This window comes from Lathyrus oleraceus, chromosome 3 (genome assembly GCF_024323335.1).
Source record: "Lathyrus oleraceus cultivar Zhongwan6 chromosome 3, CAAS_Psat_ZW6_1.0, whole genome shotgun sequence".
Taxonomy (NCBI): domain Eukaryota; kingdom Viridiplantae; phylum Streptophyta; class Magnoliopsida; order Fabales; family Fabaceae; genus Lathyrus; species Lathyrus oleraceus.
In genome coordinates this window covers 175057198-175063409 of record NC_066581.1, presented here as the reverse complement: position 1 = coordinate 175063409, position 6212 = coordinate 175057198, and the positions used below count along the sequence as shown (strand labels likewise).

At 36.7% G+C, this 6212-nt stretch overlaps 1 long non-coding RNA gene across 3 annotated transcripts; it reads left to right on the top strand.

Annotated features, from left to right (window-relative positions):
• Positions 1–4162: 4162 nt before the first annotated feature.
• Positions 4163–5481, top strand: LOC127126083 (uncharacterized). Of its 3 annotated transcripts, none has more exons than XR_007804906.1 (3): positions 4163–4490; positions 4601–4848; positions 5094–5481. It is a non-coding gene; the product is annotated as an uncharacterized LOC127126083 (long non-coding RNA). The 3 variants fall into 3 exon arrangements; XR_007804907.1 differs by having other exon boundaries at positions 4601–4881; positions 5162–5481; XR_007804905.1 differs by having other exon boundaries at positions 4601–4881.
• The last annotated feature ends 731 nt before the right edge of the window (positions 5482–6212 follow it).

Below are 6212 nucleotides of genomic sequence, written 5' to 3'. Positions count from 1 at the left end.
TATGTTTAGGTTGAAATCCCTAATTTTTATGGTTTTGGAATTGTTAGGTTTTGATGAGTAATCTTTGATTTGTGATGATTAATTGCGTTTGGAATGGATATATGAATGAAATTGAGGGATAGATTGAGAAGCCACTTAGTTTATTAAATTTCATTACAGTAATGGTAACGTTAAGAAAAATTATGTTTTCGTGTTAACGGGTTAACCAAAATGTGTTAACGGGTTACTTGCTGAAAATCTGCCTAAGAATTGAATTATGTTTTCGTGTTATCGGGTTAACCAAAATGTGTTAACCGGTTACATGCTGAAAAATCTGCCCAAGAATTGAATTTTGTTTCGGGTTAACGGGTTACCCTAAAAGCGTTAACCGGTTACCACTGTTGAAAAAGGGAAAAATTGAGGATTTTAAATGCTGTAACCATTTTGAAATAAAATCTAAGTGTGCGTGTTTGATGATGAGCCTATATATGTGAATAGTATATTTGTTATAAATGTGTATACGTACCATTGGTGGATAATTCATAGAGTTGAATTATGGTTATATGTGGAATGTTAAGATGGTAGAGATGATCTTAATTGCATATATTGCTGGTATTTGTACATTCATTCATGGCATAGTCGGCTTTATGGTGAAAGCGGTGAAACTGTGGCTTCACATGGTAATAGACGTTGATCCTTGAATGGAAATAGGCGTAGCAGACGTTGATCCTTAAATGGAAATAGGCGTAGCAGACGTTGATCCTTAAATGGAAATAGGCGTAGCAGACATTGATCCTTAATTGGAAATAGATGTAGTGGCTTTGATCTTGTCTGGATCGGAAGCGTGGCTTAGATTCTAGATATTGAATCGGAAAGCGGTGAAACATTGGGTTCACATTGCGGTACCACATGCATAGAGTCACATGTCTTGCATTGAGTCACATTAGAGTTATGTGATAATTGAATATATGCATTAATGTGATTGTTATGTGTGCATGAGATATGGTAATTGAATTTGGTGATGTTTGGATACATAACTTGGTAAAATATGTGATTATGTGATAATCACAATTATGTGTATATTTGGGAATATAGCATTGGATTTTAATACTATACTCCTTGAGTTTTGATGTATGCTTGAAACATGTGAAATAAATATTGGTTAGTATTATTTACATGGTTATACAAGGTGTGATGAATTCCTTTAATTGTTGATTTAATCATTGTGCTTTCTTATACTTCTTCATAATGATTCGAATTCTCACCCTTCTGTTTGAATGTTGCCTTTACACGGGCATCGTGCAGATATTCAAGAGTAGTATTGCTGAAGTAAGTGGAAGGTAGTTCGCTCGAGATTTAGCCGGAGAGTTTCCGTGTTTTAGCTTAGAGACTAGGTAGTGAGTCAATGCTCTGGTCATGTAACAAAGGGTAGATTAGTAGTGTTGAACTCATATCTTATTTGGATAAGTATTATGTTATTACTTGTGATCATGTTTAATTGCAATTTGCTGTTTGAGAGGCCATGGTGCCAAATAGTTTGGATATGGTTTTATTCTACCTTGAGGAGATTATTGAGAGATGATCATGGTATGGGACATAAATCATTTTATGAAATACATGAATATTCACTATTTTCCGCTGCGAACGCATATACTTGTATATTCATGATATTTGAAATGTGTTATTTTAAATGACCAGGTGTATTGTATATCGATGATGAATGATGTTGGTTTTTGAAAGCTTTTAGTTTTGAAAACGTCGATGTGACGCCCTTTTGTTTATATGCGTGCTTATTCACTCTGATTGAATGTTAAGTATTTTGGGGTATAAAAAGGGGTGTTACACGGAGCATAATGCATTCCATAAGGAAAACTCACTGGGGAGACAGAGACTCTAGGGAATAAATAGTTGTACGTAGGCCAGACTACAACTTAAAACTGCTAGGGGACACGAGAGATTCCATAAATCAACGGAAAGACTCAGTCGGGGATAAAAGGAAAAAATATGCAGGGTAAACAGGTAAATTAGAACAAAGCTGAAATGCCTGAACCAAGCAGGGGACGACGATTTCACTGAGAAAATACGCACTCAAACTCGACTAGGGAAGAAATGAACTTTAACACAGGAGTATCAGAAGTATATTATCTACTATCGGTTACTGGGTAAGGAGATAATAAAATTTGTCAGAGAGGACATCCGTTACCGGTTAGGGTAAACATATCAAGGATGACTCGCTGAGGGCAACCATGAGGTGTATTCATTACTAGTTACTGGGTAAGAATAACCTGTTGGGGAAAAGCCAAATAGGGTTTACAACTTCCGCTTTGTCGCTGCGCAAAAAATACAGAGTCACAATCGGTTTTTATTTATTCCAATGGAAAGGGAAATTATGAGAGAAACCCCCAAAGAATGGTCGTCGCAACCACGAACGGGTTTGGAAGTCGGATATGCAAGGGTAATGTATTAGTACCCCTCACATCCATGGTACTCCATGGGAACCATCTAGGATGTTTGCACTTATGTGTGTATTGTTTATCGAATGTTTGCTTGCCAAAGGTTTGCGGAGTGGAGGTAGATTTTAAGTTAGTGTGCTCGCCAAGGATTGGGTCCTTGTGCCTACGTATGCCCACTTGTTGAAGTGAGAAATCAGAGCCCCGTAGTTCGTGGGTGTGAAATTGTTTGGTGTGTTTTGTTGTTTTTATTACCTTGAAGAAGGGTTTTCGATTGTGTCGCCCTAAGGCTCAAACAAAAGGTTTGAATGCGTTGAGTTGTTTTTAAGTTTTAAAGAAAGTGTTATTGGTTTCGGATTGCACTAAAGACTATGGATAAAGGTGAATACCTCAAACTACCAAGCCAAACGTCTTGTGTTCGAAGCATTCAGAATGAGTGTAGGAAAGCTCCAATCTCATCCCTTCTTTATCGCTTAAGGCTCGTGACGTACGATCCTAATCGCCATTTATTGTGTTTTTGAGTTTGATTTGGAAAAGACCGCTTGATGTTAGATCAAGGGTTTACTTATTGGTTTTGATTGATGAAAATACCGCTTGACGTTGGATCAAGGGTTTGATTATTGATGATGGAATGATAAGCGCTCCTAATGCCTAAGGAGTAGCTAACAGGCAATAAAAGAAAGCAAGTAAATGTGTACATCGGAAAGGGGAGGGAGGTACAGGTAAAGTACAAGGGAGTGCAGGAAATAAAAGGTCTCATTGTCAGGTAGCCCAAGAGAAAGCCTTGTGTGTGTAATTGTATCCTAAACTAACAATCGGATAATGAAAATACAAATCAAGTCTCCCTCGGGTAGTGCCATGAATGCATTCCATTCTTGCAATAAAAGATCACAAGTCCTCGGAAACTCCAAGTTGCATAGGTCAATCACACAAGTCCAAGTCCAAATGCAAGAGTCCTAATAGAAATCTTTAAATCCTTTATCCAAAGTCCTTTCCATGCTAAGGGAATTATTGTATTTTTGTTTTTTTAAGTCTTTACCATTTTTATGTTCATTTTAAGATGAAGTGAATAATGCACATTATGATAAAAAACAAAATAAAATTGCATAAGATAAATGACAAAATAGAGCGGAAATTAAAGGAGTTAGAAACGGAATTTAAATGTTAGATGCGGAATTTAATTGTTAGAGGTTAATGGTTAGATGTTAGAATAATATTCAAGAAAACAATTATCAAAATCAATTCTAAGATATTATCAAAATAAAATCTAAAACAATTAACCAACCAATGAAAATCTTTCAAATCAATACCAAATTAAAGTCTAAAATGTTTAAAAATAAAATTCCACACATAATAATCAATTAAGTCTAAAACCATTAACAACTATATTCTAAAACTATTAACAAAAGTAAATTCTAAAACAATTACAATTACTAAATCATTATCACTAAAATGAATTCTAAGTAATATCCTAACCATGATTCTAAAATTAACACTAGTTAACTACCTAAACTCCTAATTCTATTAATAATTCCTACTCAATGTTAATAACTTCTACTTCTACTAATAACAATGCAGATCCAGGATTTGGACCGGGCCTAGGGATTGGGGATTAGGCCCATCGGATGGGGTGTGAGGCAGGATCGCGTGGTGTGAAACAATGGAATAATAGTTGGGCCTCGTACAGGCCCTAAGGCCCAACGCGGAGGGGCTAGATATGGAACAAACCGTGAAGTTATTCCTCTTCACGCATTCAGTATCGCCCATGGAGAAACAGGAACTACGACGGCTGCCGCGCCGAGTTTCATCACCGGCAGCGGCAATTCGACGTGGCGATATCTGCGTCATCTTCACTTCGCCACCCCCGATCTAAGCCTAATTTAACACTGGTATAAACACGAGATAAATCTTACCGGCGACGACGAAGATGGATAAAAAAAGAAGGACTGAGCTCCAACCACAACCTGCGCTATAACAGCAGAATCAACAACGTGAAAGGAAGAGAGAGCCCAACGATAACGGCAGAAGCGGATTCGTTGACGACGTCGACTTGAAGTTCTGGTAATCGCTTCTCGCAGATTCAATATCCTTCCACTTCTCTTTGGTTATGGACTTTTGTCATGCAAGGCTTCGTGGCTTTTTATGATTTGCTCAGTGTGGTTCGATTGCAGGAGTTCGTATGGTGACGTATTGAATTAAGTCGCGGTGGAAACGGTGGTTGCTTGAAGGTCGCGATCAAGAGTTTGTTACGGTTGAGGCTAGGATTTGCGTGAAGAAGAGAATGGTGTTGATGAAGCGGTTGAAGCGGTGTTGATGAAGGTTTTGGTTATGGAGGTTTAGTAGGTTGCAGAGTTGGTTAGAGAATGGCGAGTTCTGTTATGTGTTTTGCTTAGCGAGGGAAGAAGAATAATCCAGAAACGTAAAATTCCCCCCAAAATTACCGTGAAACCATGTACTTATAGAAAAAATTTCTGTGTTTTTAGTTCACTTCGTTTAAGCAACTTTCTTATTGCCGTTTTGGTACTGTGATTTTCCCTTTTGAAATTTACGGTTTGCTGCGTTTAAACATTGTGCAGTTGTCGTTCATTTCCCATTTCAATTTTTTTGCTCTTACCTGTTGTTTATACTTTGAAAAATCACTCTGCATTTTGTGTACTTTGGTAGATGTACTGCTTCCGTTTTTGGCGTTGGCTTGACGTATGTGGCTTACGCTTGTTTGCACTGCGTGTTAGGAATTATGCAGCTTGCGTTGGCTTCACTACGTAGCGGTTCGTCAGCTTGGAGCTTGTTGCTGGCTTTTGTGCAGTTAGTCGCATTTCTGCAGCAGGTTATGCTTATGGCTCGCGTATCTTGGCTTAGTTTGGAAGTTGGCTGCACGTACGTTTTCTTGCAGCTTGCAGTTTTCAAGTTTCTTCTATTATGGATGGTGGTTTTGTACGTTACAGCTGTAGCTTATGCAGCTTTTTTCATTTGCCTTATTAGGATATATGTAAAATATTATGAATTGTACTAATGAAAATTAAATTGAATGGATTTTTTTTTGGATAATGAATTATGGGTTGGATTAAAAAATGGATTATGGTTATAAACATGAATTTGGATATGGTTTGGATTAATTGAAAAAAATGGGAATTGTGGATAATAATGGATTTTGTAAAAAAGAAAAAAACATGGTTAAATGGATATTAAAATGAAATTGGATTTTGAATTGGATATGGATATTGAAATTGGTTTTGATTAAATGGAATTAAAATGGATTACCATGAAATGGGCCTACATGGGTTTTTTTTGGATTTTTGTAGTTTTTGGTTTGGAATGAGTTTAGAAATGGGCCTAAGGACTTTTACAAATCCATGGCCCAAAAAGACTAATAAACCAAAATGGAATTTTTAAAATCAAATCGAAATAGTTAATTTTCTAAAGAATGATGGAATGCATTTAAAAATCAATTCTAAACTTCAAAAATCAAACCCAACCAGAAACATCAATTTAAACTTAAAAATTAATTTGAGGTTGAAATCCATTTGAAGCTAAAATCAACTAAAAATGTCATGACATGATGCTGATTGTAATGACAATATGCAAGGAACAGGAGAATCCAACAGACACTATTCGTAAATCGGATTGAATCATGCTTATTCAAATGAAATGAATGAATGAAGATGATATGCAAATGTCTGGAGTTAGTGACCTATATGATCATGTGAAGGGTAGAGCGAATTTTAGGGTATGACAGTTGCCCCTATTTAATTTTCTCGGACCTGAATGTATGGATAGCAACGA